We start from the raw sequence: 16,328 nt of genomic DNA, 5'->3' as shown, positions 1-16,328 counted from the left end.
CTGTGATAATGTGTTACATTATCACTGAAGGAAACGGCTTCCAGGGCCTAATCCGTGGATCGGCTTCCTCCGAGGCGTGGACGTCTATCAGCAGAGAATGTACCTTAGTCTGTAACACAGTCAAATATATTCTCAAGTAATATTCAAGCATGCCATTCAGCGTGTTAGTACGAGCTCGGGAGCAGCTTGGGAGAACAAGAAAACAGAGACTGCTTCAGGTTGTCTTCCCAAATTGACTCAACTTTATTCACAAGTACAACAGTTTATATAGAGGGACAAATTCATGAGTCAGCAGATTCTCAGTTTAAACCAGTACAGACCAAGATAAGGGAGCGTCTTTCTGCCCTTGGGTGAAGAAGCATCCTTTGTATAGTGTATCAGTTCAGCTACAATTGTGATTATCTCAGCGACATATTTTCAAGGCACGAAATAAAGAGTTCTTTCATTAGTGAATTCTGAAACAAACCATCTGGCCTTCAACAGGCGTCTCCTAAAAGATTAAGAAACTAATGTAGCTGAGGGAGTGATCTCTGTGGTATTTCAACCTTGTACCAGCCTGTGATTCTCACACATCAATTCTTGGGTCAAAGAGAACAATAACTAAAACAAAGGGGCCTTATTGAATGACAGAGTTTTCCTGCATAATGTCACTATAAAACAATATCCAGTAAATGCTCCCATGGTACTAAAATACCTAACAGTTCCCCTCTTTTATTATTTTTTTAAAATAATAACTCAAATAGAAAGGAAAAATCACAAATGTAATAACATAATATAAAAAGCAAATCATAAAATGTAATAGTTCACAGCCTAATGTTCAATATACACACCAGGATCATCATTGGTAACATCTGGCACATCCTCAGGATCAATTTGTGCTAATTGCAAATACATTGAAGTAGCTGTACTAGGTGGGTGTCTTGCCAAGTGGAGCATGAGGTATTGTCAGCAAAATGTGGCTTGTAGAAATGTGAACAGGGTTGCAGTTTACAATACAAAATAGTAAATAAAAATCCTAAGGTTAATGCAGTAGATATGATTAATAATCTAAATATATAAAAAAACACAGTTCTTCAGTCGTCTCCTGGCCTGGTCCCAGGTTCGAGAGACCTAAGCGTCGTGTGATGACAATGGGCATTTCATTTTTTCCATTATCAGGATGAAACGAGTCTATCTTTATCAGGTTAGACATTGTGTGGTACTCTAGGCTTTCTGTTCCTGCTGGATGTTCGAGTACCTTGTTGTTGTTCAGGTGGGGGATCAAAGGGCTTTCTGAGTCTTGGCTCTTTCAGGCGTTGTGTGTTAATCAGTGATTGTGCGTGTGTAGGTGTATTGAATCCGGGCGCTGGCTCGCCTGAGTCGTCATCTACTTGATCCGACGCCTTAGGTGGTTTGGTGGGGCTGGTCTTAACCCTGCTGGCATGAATCCACTGAGGTTGTCCGTCTGTTAGGATGCTGGTTCTCGTCACTGCAAGTACAGTCTGGGGGCTGGAACACGCGGCCTCCCTGAGTGCCCTTGGTTTTAGCGACTTCACCAACACCGCATCTCCTGGTTTCCACGGATGGGTTGGATCTGTGGAAGGGAGAGGCTGAGAGAGACAAACTTTCTGATAGTTATTATTCAGTGTTTCTACCAGGTTATGAACATAGTCAGACAATGCAGTGTCTATGTCCCCTTCCAATAGCGGTGCCCCTCTGGAGGCTGACCATGGTGTTGGAAACGGTCTTCCCATGATTATTTCAAATGGAGATAATTTGGTTGCTGCGGATGGAGTCATTCTAATCTCGCAGAGGATTTGAGGAAGTAATTTGACCCAGGTCATTCCTGTTTCTATCATTGCTTTAGTCAGGCGATTTTTTATGGTCCTATTCATTCTTTCTACAACTCCTGAACTCTGAGGATGGTATGGCACATGATATTTCCAGTCTATTCCTAGAGTTTTAGCACACTTTTGAATTACTTCTGATGTGAATGAAGGTCCTCTATCACTGTTAATTTGGTGAGGTATTCCAAATCTGGGTATTATTTCATTGCACAACTTTTGACAGACTACTTCTGCAGTTTCTTTTGATGTTGGATAAGCTTCTACCCATTTACTAAATTGGTCCACTATTACCAGTAAGTACTTGATGTTTCCTTGTGCTGGCATGTGTGTAAAATCAATTTGTAATGTATGAAATGGGAAATCTGGTTGTGGTAAATGCTGATGTTTTGCTTTTGAGCTACCTACATTAGTTCGTGCACATGTTAGACAGGTTGCTAATATGCGTTTTACTGCGTGTGATGTTTTCTCGATTACAAATCTTGATTTTATTGCTCCTATTACCCCTCTTTGTCCGACATGACTCACACCGTGAAAATGGCGGACAAGGATTGGCAGTAGTGAAGATGGGAGGGCAATCAAACCCTCAAGGTTTTTGTATAAGCCGTCTCTGTTATCTAAGGTACAATCATTACTTTCCCAGTAAGTGTAATCTAAGGCAGAGGCTTGCTCTTGTATGAATTTTAGGTCAACATTTGTTTCTAAATAGTCTGGGAGTGCGACAAGTGGCAGCTGTAAAGGCAAAGATAATACTTCCTTTCTGGGTGGTTGCTGTGAGGCAGCAGCTGCTTTCGCGGTTACGTCTGCAAGAGCATTTCCCACTGCTTCGTCTGTGTCAGCCGTGCTGTGCCCCTTCGTTTTAACAACTGCAATTGCCGATGGCAGCTGTATAGCCTGCAAAAGTCTTTGAACAAAATCAGAATTAGCGATCGATTTTCCATCAGCAGATGTGAAGCCTCTTTGTCTCCACAATGTGCCAAAGTCATGCACCACACCGAATGCATAACGGCTATCAGTGTAAATTGTTACCCGCTTATCCACATGTAACTCACAGGCGCGTATTAAAGCCATGAGCTCTGCTTTTTGTGCTGAGTGAAATGGTAATGAGTGAGCCTCTAGTATGATGTCAGGCAATGTCACCACCGAATAGCCACAAAGAAATGAGTTGTCATTTGGTTTTGAACAGGACCCGTCCACATAAACAATGACTGAGTCTGGGATTGGTGTCTGCTCTAAGTCTGGGCGTGGTGCTGTGGATTCCTGTATACGTGTCATACAATCATGATCGTCAGGGTCGTCTGAACCATCCTGTCGGTCAGAGGAACACAGCATACGAATGAGTAAGTGTGCTGGCGAATTGGGTGCGCTGTTTGCTTTTATAGTGAGATTTGCTGTTGAAGTCAGTGTAGCTTCATAACCTGAGCGACGTTGTGCGGTCATATGTTGTGTAGTTATGTTTGCTAGAATGGTCGTGACCTGGTGATTGGTGTGTAGAATAGTGTCATGTGAGAGTGTGAGCTTCTCGCAGTCCCTTATCATGATAGAGCAAGCTGCTACTGCTCTCAGGCAGGCCGGCATCCCCTGAACTACTGCTGGCAGCACCTTTGAGTAGAAGGCTACTGGACAGTAGCCACAGCCATGCTCTTGGGCCAATACGCCTGCACAGGTTGTGCCGTTCTCTGTGACGTACAGGTGGAACGGTAAGTGGTAGTCAGGCAGACCCAAACAAGGGGCAGAGGTTAGCGCTCCCTGTAATGCATTGAAAGAGGCAGTCATTTCTGTTGACCACAGTATTCGAGGAGGCTTGTCTTTTTTGCAGCATTCACGCAGAATGTGGTCATGAAAAGAACAGTCTGGTATCCACTGTCTGCAATAGTTCACCATGCCTAGGAAAGACAGCATTTCCTTCTGTGTAGTGGGCTTAGGGACAGAGGTCACAGCTTTGACCCTGTCTGTAGTCATGGAACGTTGTCCGTGAGACAGTGTAAATCCCAAATATTGAACAGAAGTCTGACAGTACTGCATTTTCTTTGCTGATGCTTTGTGGCCAGTCTGTTGGAGGTGCTGGAGTAGCATGTGTGTGGCAGTTTGACATAGTTTTTCACTTTCAGCACAGAGGAGGAGATCATCTACATACTGGATCAGAGTACAGCCCTCTGGAGGAATGAAGCCGTCCAGGGTAGCACGTACCACCATTGAGAAAGCCGCAGGGCTGTCTACCATGCCTTGGGGTAAGCGAGTCCATGTGTACTGCTTATCTCTATGTGTAAAAGCAAATATCGGCTGTGTGTCCTCATGCACAGGTACTGAGAAAAAGGCGGAGCACAAATCCACCACAGTAAAATGTGTGGCTGTTGCTGGAATAGATGTCAGTATGCTGGGAACATCTGGGACAAGAGGTGGCAGAGGCATAATGACTGCATTAATTTGCCTTAAGTCTTGTGTGAAACGCCATACGCCAGGTTTGTTAGGCTTTGGCACAGGATTGACAGGAGTGTTATATGGAGATACTGTGGGCTTTATTACTCCAGCTGTCAATAAATCTCCTATGATGATGTCTAAGGCTGCGGCTTTTTCAGCGGAAATGGGATATTGCTTGACATATACCGGCTTGTTGTTTTTCAGCTGAGCATGATAAGGTGTACAGTCGATAAATCCTACATCATTCTCACCTCTTGACCATAATGTCATGTTTTGATATTCAGCTGGCAATGTGACAGCAAAGATAGTACAGTGTATGGGGTAGGTTAGATCTATGTGTCGACATGGTGCAGTAATGTCATAGCCTATGTCTGAGTTATGCGACAAAACCACTGTTTGGCCTTCACTGGTGTGAGCAGTTATCATGTTGTTGAACAGTGTGAGAGAAACAAATATGTGGCTTCCAGGCATGGGGTTACCTGGTAGTGGTGTCTGTACACGTGTTTGGCACAGTGTGTGACGTGGGGTACCAGTCAGATGGATATTGAGTTCATTCTCTGCTGAGGCGTCCAGCTGACACAGAGGCTGTTCCTTCTCCATGGTGTCGGTGCATAGGGCAGAGAAAACATAGCTGTTATCAGTGTCTGCAAACATTTCACCCTTTGTGTTAAATGAAATACACAAGTTCATTTTTGCCATTAAATCTCTGCCTAATAGATTCACAGGCGAGTTTGGAATAATTATGAATGGATGATATGTAATTTCGTCTGGTTTTGGGCCCCAGCGTGTTTTTAGAGAATGCGTTTTGGGGCATTGCACTAGAGTTCCGTTTATTCCCATGGTGTTGATGCACACAGAGGAAACAGGCCCACTATAGAATTTTCCAGACAGTGAACTTTTAGTGGCTCCACTGTCAACTAAAAAGGAATAAATCTTTTCACCTATTTCTATATCTAACGTGGGCAAGCTTTCTGTGTTACGGGACAATTGCAAATGCAGCATCGTGTGTAGTGCTTCACACTGTCCCTCGTCTTCACCTGGGCCTCCCTATTGTCGGTCCAGTCTTTCGTTATCATATGGGTGGGGATTAAAATGTGGATTATAAGGTTGCTGCCTAAGTGCAAAAGGGCCATTATTTTGATGTGATTCCTGTCTGCGTTGCCAGTTACCTTGTCTGGAAGAGCTCTGCTGACGCCTAGTGGCAGGAGCTGGTCCTGTGTTTTGTGGTTGAGACCTACGTGCTGCTGATTTGCATTCCCTCCTCCAGTGTCCTATTTTTCCACAATAAAAACATGCGTCTCCACTCCTATCTCTCCTTCTGAAATCTCCCTGCTGCGCTTGTTGAGGGGGCGGGGCCCCTGCATACATCATTTTTTCACTTTCCTCTGAGCCTTCAACATCAAAATTCAACATCATCTTAACACTTTTAGCCTTCGTGCTGTTGGGGAAAAGATCTGCACCAGCTTTTGTTTTGACAAGTGTGATAAAGTTCTTTATCTTCATGTCATAGAGATTATCAGTGGCAGTCAGCTTCAATAGTTGTGAACATTCTGGATGAATATTGTTTAAGAATGTTGTTATGAAAATCTGATCATTTCCTCCTTCAGGCGTGCATGCCTCATTAGTCCAGCAGTGTGTGAAACGTTTGATTTTATCTCTAGACATTGTGAGCAGAAATTTCTTTAGATTTTGAAAAAAGGCTGTGATTTTGTCATCGTTTATCCACAAAAACGAGGTGGTGTTGGCTGCTTGGTCATCTTTAGGGTCTAGTTCCTCTACTTCTTCAATAAGCTGAGATTCAGTCACACCTGGAATTCGTTGACATAATATATATCTATAATCAGGCCCACCCAAGTGGTGGTATCTGGTTTTACAGTTAATTTTGATTTTTTATCGGACCCGTCTAAGGTCTTTGAATTATTCTGACCCATGGTCAGTGATTTCCAGAGGGGTTTAGACGCTTGAAGGATTTAAGTTAGTTTTTATTTTGCTGTGGCACACCTGAGGTTACTTGATTTTTTGCTAGCAATTTTATCTTTTTAGTGAGCAACTTCTCACTTTTTAACGAGCAACTTCTCGTTTTATGACCCCAGGCAACTTCCTGTGTCCTTTCTGCTGGTGAGCAACTTCTTAGTTTATGACAACAGGCAACTTCCTGTGTCCTTTCTGCTTTAATTTACAAAACAACAGGCAACTTCCTGTGTTTCTATGTGGGCCACTAAAGAAGGCCTCGTCAGCGTATCCCGTTTCTATGTGGATCACTGAGAAAGGCATAACACAGTCTTATAAAATAAAAGACGAGTGCCTACCTTCGTCAGGATCCCACTTCTGACACCAAAATTGAAAGAAACGGCTTCCAGGGCCTAATCCGTGGATCGGCTTCCTCCGAGGCGTGGACGTCTATCAGCAGAGAATGTACCTTAGTCTGTAACACAGTCAAATATATTCTCAAGTAATATTCAAGCATGCCATTCAGCGTGTTAGTACGAGCTCGGGAGCAGCTTGGGAGAACAAGAAAACAGAGACTGCTTCAGGTTGTCTTCCCAAATTGACTCAACTTTATTCACAAGTACAACAGTTTATATAGAGGGACAAATTCATGAGTCAGCAGATTCTCAGTTTAAACCAGTACAGACCAAGATAAGGGAGCGTCTTTCTGCCCTTGGGTGAAGAAGCATCCTTTGTGTAGTGTATCAGTTCAGCTACAATTGTGATTATCTCAGCGACATATTTTCAAGGCACGAAATAAAGAGTTCTTTCATTAGTGAATTCTGAAACAAACCATCTGGCCTTCAACAGGCGTGTCCTAAAAGATTAAGAAACTAATGTAGCTGAGGGAGTGATCTCTGTGGTATTTCAACCTTGTACCAGCCTGTGATTCTCACACATCAATTCTTGGGTCAAAGAGAACAATAACTAAAACAAAGGGGCCTTATTGAATGACAGAGTTTTCCTGCATAATGTCACTATAAAACAATATCCAGTAAATGCTCCCATGGTACTAAAATACCTAACAATCACGTATATCAGGACATCTCTTCTGAACCAAGACGAAGTGGTGCTACAAAGGAATTATTTCTTTAGGAGAGCATTTAATAGCAGTCTGGCCTGCAACAAAATGCACCGCTAAAAATACAGTTTCTGCTTGTCCCAGAATTTATTAATTTTGAGAGTGAAGTTGTAGGACTGATGCTGGTTAGTGGTGTAGGTTTCATGGATGTGACACCTTGTGTAAAATGACGACCAGAGCATATTATTAAATCAGTTCACTGTAGTTAGGCAGAGGTGTCTTAAAAAGTACCACCTTATACAAAACAAATGAAGGTCCAGTATAAGAAAGAATAAGAAGAGAAAAAAGCAACATCCTGCTAAATGAAGTCATTTTTAAACATTACTCTAAATGTAGCCATTAGTTTTTGTTGCTGGCCATACAAAAATAAGTATACTTCAATTATATTTCCCAAGTATACCTTACCTAGTACGTATACTAATAATGCTTCTTGGGACTATATTGGCCCCCGTTTTAGTACATAACAGTATTCTTGAAATTAACTTTTAGATGTACTTTTTGTTCACCATAATTGTACTAGCATAATGTCATAATGTCTACAAGAGTATAATTAAAATATACTCGACTCTATCACAATACTAACCTTACAAGTATACTATTAATTAATAGTATTACTAATGTTTCACATTGTTTGACTAAACAAATGCATTTATTAATATATGAGGTTCCATTCAGTTCAAGGAATTAAATTTTAGTGTGGCTGCAACTTACTCCTTAAGTTAAAAATTATGCTGTATATTGTAGTTTATATGTTATACTGCTTTCACAGTGAATCACATTTTATAGTAATACACACTGAATGAGGATTTAAGTAATTACTCTTAGATCTACAGTAGAAAACAACAGAAATCCGGATGGTGTAATAGTATAATCTCAGTAACATCACCAATTGTTACATTTGCTGTATTTTACAGCTGTTTCCATGAGTACGGTGAGTTACCGTAAAAATAGTGTAATCTCATGGAATTTTCCCACAATTACATGCAAATTACAGTACTAAACTGCTAACATCCTTTAGAGTTTTTTACTGTTGATTTTGCAGTACTAAGATATGGAAATTACTGCAAAGGCTAACTGTAATCGGGTAATTTCATGGTGAGAAATGTCTTTGACAAAAAAATGCAGGATTAATTAATAGCTGTATATGACTGCTAGGTTAGGACGTGGTTAGGCAACAACTACTTAAGAGAGAGAGATTTTGATTGAGTAGCAAAAACGCGGTTTTGGGTCTCAGGTAATTAAACTGGAGGGCAGGGTACCCACAGTGAGGCTTTTAAAATAAGTAAATTTAATTTAGGACTGGGGCGCGGCCCCTAGGAATGCAGTTGTTCAGCGTTTTGGCAGACGCCACATGCAACGGACGCGTTGTTATGGTTAAGCTCGGTTTGGTCTACCGGGGGCACTTGGGACGCCCTTAATGGCCAGGTAATCTATGAGTGATTGCCTTCTACTGCATTAATTGGCAGGTAGAGTCGCGGACCGGCTGCCTCCTATTTAAACGTCAGGAGCTTGTGAACTTTAAGTAAAGCCAAAAGCGTGATCTGGGATATTCACGCCGCTGGTGGAGATCCGGGTGTCCGGGCGGGGAAGCAGTTTTAAAGTACTAGAACTTAGTAATTTGACCGTTTTTCGAGGCGGCGTACTTGAGACGGGTAATTGATCAGCAAGAGCGAGGCTCTGGGCTGAAAGATGCTTTTAAATTAGTCAAAAATTTGGCAACACCAGCAGAGAAATAGTGAACTGAGATAAAGTTGTTCTGGCATATGGTGTTTTCTTAGGAATTCGAGCGCTATCGGGAGGGCGTTCCCGAGGCGTGTATTGACCAGCAAGGCGAGGCCTGGGCTATAGGTGCTTTTAAATTAGTCAAAAAAGATAGGAGTAACCTCTTCTGGTATGACGTCTATGCGGGCCCGTGTGTATATAGATTATAAATTACCGGTGTGTGTAAATAAGTTGTATAAATCTGTTAGATTTGAAACTCCTGCTAAAAAACTTCCTCTCTACAACTCTTTTCTCTTCTCTCCCTCTTTCTCTCAGTTGAGATTCTGTGTGTGTATGTGTGCTGGAGAAATAAAAAAAAAAGGAAAAGGGTCCCTCTCTCTGTCTCTGTGAGAGAAAAAAGGTGGGGGCCGAGTGAGCCCGCGGGGCCGAGCGGGTCCGCGGGAGCGAGCGTGTATGCTGTATGAGGAAGAAGGGAGTGAGAGGGCGCGAGTGAAAAGAGTAACCGAGTGTTTGGTGATTTTTTATTATTTCAGAGGCACTGGGTAAGAGTTTTGACTTTAGCTGTGAGAGTTGTGAAAAGAGCAGGTTTTTCTTTTGTTGTAGACTGTGAGTAATCGGTGTTTTTCTGCCTATTGTGCTGCGTGGAAGACACAGAAGTGTAGAAATGTTTGTGGTTTATCTTTGTTTGACGTTTTATATAGAGTTGGTTGAATTAGGGTGGTTTCTCCCGTTTAAGGGAGGAGTTGCATTGTGGTTATGTTAAAGCTTTGCTGTAGGGGTATGTGTGTGATTTTGTGCTGGCTTCGCATGATTAAATGGATGCACAGAAGTTTGTCAGGGAGAAATTGTTATGGTGGGGTTTAAAGTTAGTAAAGAGTCAAACAACGCCCACTGTTTTAGAAAGGCCCAAAACATCATGAAAGACACCTCACATCCTGGCCACTCCCTGTTCGAACTGTTGCCCTAAGACAGACGGTACAGGGCAATCAGAGCAAGGACTAATAGACTCATGTTTGTTGTTTGTGGTTTATCTTTGTTTGACGTTTTATATAGAGTTGAATGAGGATTTTTTTTTCTCAAAGATATTTTTATTGAGTTGAAGCAACAAAGAAAAGCAAATACACGCAGAATTGTCAAACGCCAAACAAGCAAGTTTCACAGTGACTGTTAAAACTGAAATATCAGAATACAGATTAATGACACACTCACATGTCTTATAGTTGCTTCCAGCAGTTTATCCCCTACCCACAACACTTAGAACCCCTATCCCTCAGACCAGGAAGGAAAAAACCCAACAAACAAAGCAAGAAAAAAGAAGCAAACAAATAAAAACAACTAGGGATGGGTACCGGTTCTGACATAAACTGTAGTAAACAGACCGAAAAGCAGCGCACATTTCGGTGCTTTATTTCGGTGCTTTTTTTCCCCTGAGATATCATACACTTTGGATTCTAGCCAATCATTTTACCTTTCCGAGGATAGTAGGCGGGCCCAGGTACGTACGTTCTTTTAGAGCAGAGCTACAGATTAAAAATGCCCAAGGCGAAGCGGTCAAAGTCTGGCTGTATTTCACAGCAAAAGATGCAAACTCAGCAGCAACAAGTGCTTTAAGGTGATACTGTGCAAAGGAGGTAACATCTCGAATCTGACGACGAACCTGGCGACGCATAGCGTTTTTTTAAAAGCCGAGAAATGCACCATATTTGATAGCTTGCTGCAAGACCTCACACCAAGCACATCTACTGCGGCTGTGGTGCCTGTTATCAGACCCGGAGTTAGCAACATCCCCCAAGAACCCGAAGACGAGAGTCCTGGCCCATAGCCCTGCCAGTGTAGCGGAAATGATGACGGATGATGATACAGCAGCAGCCGTTCTTCTCTGGGCGAGGAGCTTAATGTTGTTCGTGTGTAATTTACGTTGAGTAGGCTAACCACGTTATTACATTAATGCATGTAAGGTGAAGTAGCAAACACCGTCGTAGTTACATGCAGCTGTCTTCTTGTTTGATGGCAGATGCTCCCTTCATCCTGGCCAAAAAAGCTAAAATGACAAAAGAAAAAGTGGAAAACAGCTAAACATGAGAGGTTTTTGGACAAAGTTTGTGTTTTTTCCATTGTTTAAGCACTGCTAACCTAACCTAAACGATACCCATCCCTAGTGACAACCTAATTGGCTTACGGGATGATGACGTCCAGAGATGGGCAGTAACGCGTTACTGTAATCCGATTACTTTTTTTCAAATAACGAGTAAAGTAAGGGATTACTATTGCAAAAACGGTAATTAGATTACTGTTACTTTCCCGTAGGAACGCTGCGTTACTGCGTTACTAAAACCGTGATTTTTTTTTTGCGAGAATGTCTCATGACAGTGACGTAAGCGAGTGCCACATTTGTGACAACAGCTGCGTGCAGATCAACAATGGATCATATATCGAGTGCGGGAGAGAGTATGAGCGTTTTCCTTTACTTTCTATGAAACAACAATTCCCACCAAGGCTTTTCAGTGTGAAATTTAGTGTATAGAAAATACCTGTGCCAGGTTGTCTCCATCTAGTGGTGAACATGGCCTCACCACTACATCAGGTGAGCTTTTCACTGTGCACAGTGACACAAAAGTCATTTAACAATTTTAAAAAAAGCAATGTTACAGATTCAGTAAGAACTGAAGTTTATCATAATCCTTCAAGTTTCATTCAGTAACAGCAGCTTTTTAATATTATTGACTATATTTTAGAGTCACATTTATATGAAATGTCAAACAATCACAGAGTGACACTGAACTAAACAATCAATGCCATGTGAGTTGTTCTTGTTTGTTCTTTATCTCGGATTTATTGTAAGCAGCGGGAGTAGAAGCTAAAGAAAAATAGTAAAGATATGAATGAATCTCTGCTCTTACAGCTTTTATTGTGCCATAATGTCTGCTTTGAAACTGTCCTCTTGCTCGTCTCTTGGATGCTCACCTCTTCTTCACCTGTTCCTTTCACCAAACTGCTGCACTCTCGTTCTCTGCTCTCGCCTCCTCTTCTGGTTATAATTAGGATGCAGTCAGCATGTGCCAAACAAACTCCCCCCAAATCGATCATGTTTGATATGATGATGACGTTTTTAACATCTTATTTATGCACTTGTTGGGTGGGAAAGAGTAAACAAAGATGGGGCATAGAAGCAGAACTGATACGTGTGGCGGGACAGTAACTGTGTGTGTATATGTAAGCATTTAAACACTGCAGAGAGTCAAATTAACAGTAACACTATTTTGTCTAAGTCCGCCATTGTAGAAATTCATTTCACCGAAACAATAACATGGCGCACAATGTGACAATAAACGTATAAAACACAAATTCTTACCTAGCAGGAGAATAAATAATCAGTATTTTAAGGCTACTGCATGTATAGATGTCACTGCTTGCTCACATAAGCTAGCTCTGAGACCCGCCAGAGTTTACGCCACAGTTGACTGTCGCGAAAGAGTCGTAAATCACCGGCATTGTAAAACTTAAAATGATTCCAGGGCATGTTATAAAACACCCAATAGATGTACTGGATATTAAACGGTATCAAACGACTAAATGAACACAGGGTTACAATTACATGCTCACATCGTCACATCGAGAGTTTATTCATTAATCATCAGAGTTCAACAATGTTACATCCAGTTGAAAACAGCTTCACTAACGCCAGCAAAACAGGCTAACAGTATATAAGAGCACAAAAACAGCCGTGCCCATCAACAGCTCGACATATCCTCAACAACTCACCTCAGTATGTGTAACTCGTTCATGTGTTACGCCTGTTGTTCTTGCGTTGTGTTCTGGCGTGAAAGTAAGAGGCAGGAGACAGTACTGGGTCTTTGGCTCTTTACTGCACATCTGCAACACAGAAATATGTGTCTGATCTGTGTGTGTCACGCGACTGCCAGTACACCTCTCCTGACGAAGGAAAAAAGAGTGCATGCTGTTAAAAAAAGACTGCCGCGAGTAGCCGCTAGCAATCAGGCTAACTTAGCATGCTAGCATTTTAGCTGCGTTCTCGGCTAAAACTCATAAGCGTATATTAGTGAACTCCGCCCTCCACAAAACTTATCCCGAATGAGTCTCTTAATGACAAACAAAAACGCGGCGGTTTGGCTGTATTCACATTGCAGCTTGGGATCTGAACAAACTTTAATTAGCTGAGAGCAACGTGGCAGTGACTTACCTCCGGCCATGCTGAAAGGAGCTGTGACCGGGGCACACATGCACGCGCCTACGTCACCACGCAGCGCACACACACATGAACGCACTATACACATATGCAGCATATTTATATTACTTGGTTTTAGAGTTGGAGTATTTACATATTGATCTGAAATATTTTGCTGCTGAGCAGCAGAGTTCCAAAGCGTCCCCCTGTAACCATGGTTACGCAGATGCATTCCGACTGTCACGTCACCGAGGAGAACCTGTTTCAAATGTATACCTGGATCAACCTGCAATCAGTTTGAAAAGTTGTCTGCTGAGATCCGCAGCTCGACTTCCTGGCACCCCGGGATAAGATGAGTTGCTGTGTTTTTCACGGAGAAAAAATAACGTCAGTGTTAGATGAAAAAAAAAAGATGCAAGCAGAAGAGGACAGCAGATTGAGAAGAGATTTATTCAAACGGTAAGGAGCTTCTAACAAGTGATATCTGATAAGCTTAAAACTTAAATCTTAAATCTAATGTCCAGATTCATGCTAAACTTTTCTGATTACTCCGTGTATCTGCACCGTTAGACTTTTCATCGCCACTTTACGGTAACATACTGGCGTCACTGCTGCCAGCGTCATATCGTGACGCCGTGTTACGGTAGCTTACCTTTCTGCAGGATGATACCGTTTTTTGCTGGTGTGGTATAATACTCTTGGACAAATTATGGTAACGCACCGTAGCCTTTTTTACGGTATCTCACTGGCGACAGTTATGTCAGTGAGATACCGTTATGTCGTTATGTCGTAAATTACGTCAACAAAGTAACATCATACTGTGATTAATAAATTGGTATACTACCGTTTATTCACGGTATGTCACTGTAAGCCCGCTGCAAGGTAATAAACTGCAATATATTAACCAGTAACTTACCGTTGGTACGCATCATCAGTACCAAAAATATTCATCTCTGCTAGAGGACACCGTGTCCCAACAGGCGGTCATTTACTCTTTTAAAAGGTCGTAATTTACCGTAATTTCAGTTAACAGTAACATACTGTAAGAGACTGGAGGGTTCCAAAAAAGTTGGATGGATGGATACACACACACACACACACACACAAAATATAATTCATGTGCTTTACACCACTTTATTTCAATTCTGATTCTTCCCTGCTGAAATACACATTTCCAAAATCAAAAACTGAAAAGAACTGAAAACATATTTTCATTGAGGAAGCACTTGTTTTTACTAAACCATGTAATCCATTATTTTCTCAGATGGTTGTACAAACAATAACGATATTATGTCATATCCATATCATGGCAGACAACACATGCTCAAGTGTTGGGTTTCCTTACTTATATTTTGTAGGGTCTCAAACCTACAATGTGAAGTGCCTTGGCATTCATTTTGTTGGCACCATACAAACAAACTGAATTGTAATGGATATAATATCAAGCCCCACACGTCTGCCTTTATATACACTTTGTCCAAAATACTGGCTCACACGACCAAATCATTGCACAAAACAGGGTCCACAAGGACATGGATGAGCGTGTGTGGTGTGAAGGAACTTGACTGACCTGCACTGAACCCTGATCTTGCTTTGTGGACTGAGTTCATTGATTTGTAGGGTGAGCCAATACATGTGACAATTAAAGTGTAAGTAGCTGAAATAATTTTTAACAAACGGGTAAAAGAAGGTTAGCACTGTTGCCACACAGCAAGAAGGTCCTGAGTTCAATTCCACCATCAGGTCTTTCTGTGTGGAGTTTGCATGTTCTCCCCGTGTTTGCGTGGGTTCTCTCCGGGTACTCCAGCTTCCTCCCACCGTCCAAAGACATGCAGCTTGTGGGGATAGGTTAATTGGATAATACAAATTGCCACTAGGTGTGAATGTGCGAGTGAATGTGAGTGTGAATGGTTGTCTGTCCCTGTGTGTTGGCCCTGCGACAGACTGGCGACCTGTCCAGGGTGTACCCCGCCTTTCGCCCTATGACAGCTGGGATAGGCTCCAGCGCCCCCCGCGACCCTGAAAAAGGATAAGCGGAAGTGAATGGATGGATGGATGGGTAAAAGAAGGGAAAAAAATCAAAACTGTTGCACTCAAAAAAACCTATTGGACAGAGACAGCGTCTTGCAAGATGGCGAGAGAGCTTGTCTTCATTGTTGCTCGTCTTGTGTAAATGTCCAGAAAGCATGGGCCATGGATCATCTGTGGAGACATGGGTAACAACACATTGGTCACTTAAATTATACAAGAAATTTACTAATTTCCCTAATTTGAAGTTCTCCACTCAAATTCAGTAAGCCACTGGAGGAAAGTTGTGACATGAGGGTTAATGTGAACAACCTTTCGCTTCACAGTGGTCCCAGTCTTCCTGCTTGTCCCAACCTTGGAGGTACATTTTGTTCCCTCTTCAGGGTTTATCCTTACAAAAAACCTTGCACACGCTGACTCCTGGTATTCCAGGTTCAATACATAGAATGAACCAAAGAAGACTGACATTGCATCAGCACAGGTGTTCTCTTTGTCCAGCTCAACAATTACACGCCCCTCTGCACTCACCATCCAGCAGGTGGCGGTCATTGAACTTTGTCCTTAAATGTATAGGGGCAACATGTTGTCATTATGCAACATAAAATAATTTCAATACTTCACTTCTTCACACTGTCTAGATAGTCATAAAGCAAATAGCTACGTACAGTTAATTATTAATGGCCTTATGTACATAAGTCCATTTTAACATATTATAATTGTACATAATTGGGAATTATTCTGCCCATTAAACACACCTAACAAAGAGTCAGCCCAGTTAAAGTACCGGAGGTGAATCAACTGTATGGTTATTTTGGAGTTTATAGTTTGTGCTGCTGTTAAACTTTACAGTATTGACTTCAGTATTTCTGCTGTTGGTGTAGCTAGACTACTGTTGATCAGTAATATGTAATGTGAAATTTGATATTGTTACTTTGCTGGATTCACTGAGACACATGTCCAACAACCTTGGTTTATAAAGGAAATTACAGAAATTTGAGCTAACAAAACAGAGACTGGATACCTGTGTCCACAAAAAGCTCCTGTGCCAAACAGAAATTTTAATATGGTCTAATCAGCT

At 41.9% G+C, this 16,328-nt stretch overlaps 2 long non-coding RNA genes across 2 annotated transcripts; both read right to left on the bottom strand.

Moving 5' to 3' along the window:
• Positions 1–219: 219 nt before the first annotated feature.
• On the bottom strand, positions 220–6,082 carry LOC145423596 (uncharacterized). Its single transcript, XR_013904651.1, has 2 exons — positions 4,724–6,082; positions 220–2,727 (listed from the first exon to the last, which is right to left on the bottom strand). It is a non-coding gene; the product is annotated as an uncharacterized LOC145423596 (long non-coding RNA).
• Positions 6,083–11,923: 5,841 nt separating this feature from the next.
• LOC145423595 (uncharacterized) lies at positions 11,924–16,106 on the bottom strand. The gene is made up of 2 exons (XR_013904645.1): positions 12,799–16,106; positions 11,924–12,064 (listed from the first exon to the last, which is right to left on the bottom strand). It is a non-coding gene; the product is annotated as an uncharacterized LOC145423595 (long non-coding RNA).
• Between the last annotated feature and the right edge of the window lie 222 nt (positions 16,107–16,328).

Source organism: Astatotilapia calliptera, chromosome 3 (assembly GCF_964374335.1).
Source record: "Astatotilapia calliptera chromosome 3, fAstCal68.1, whole genome shotgun sequence".
In the NCBI taxonomy this organism is placed as follows: Eukaryota; Metazoa; Chordata; class Actinopteri; order Cichliformes; family Cichlidae; genus Astatotilapia; species Astatotilapia calliptera.
Note: the sequence above shows the minus strand (reverse complement) of the source record. Positions and strands in the feature narration are given on the sequence as shown.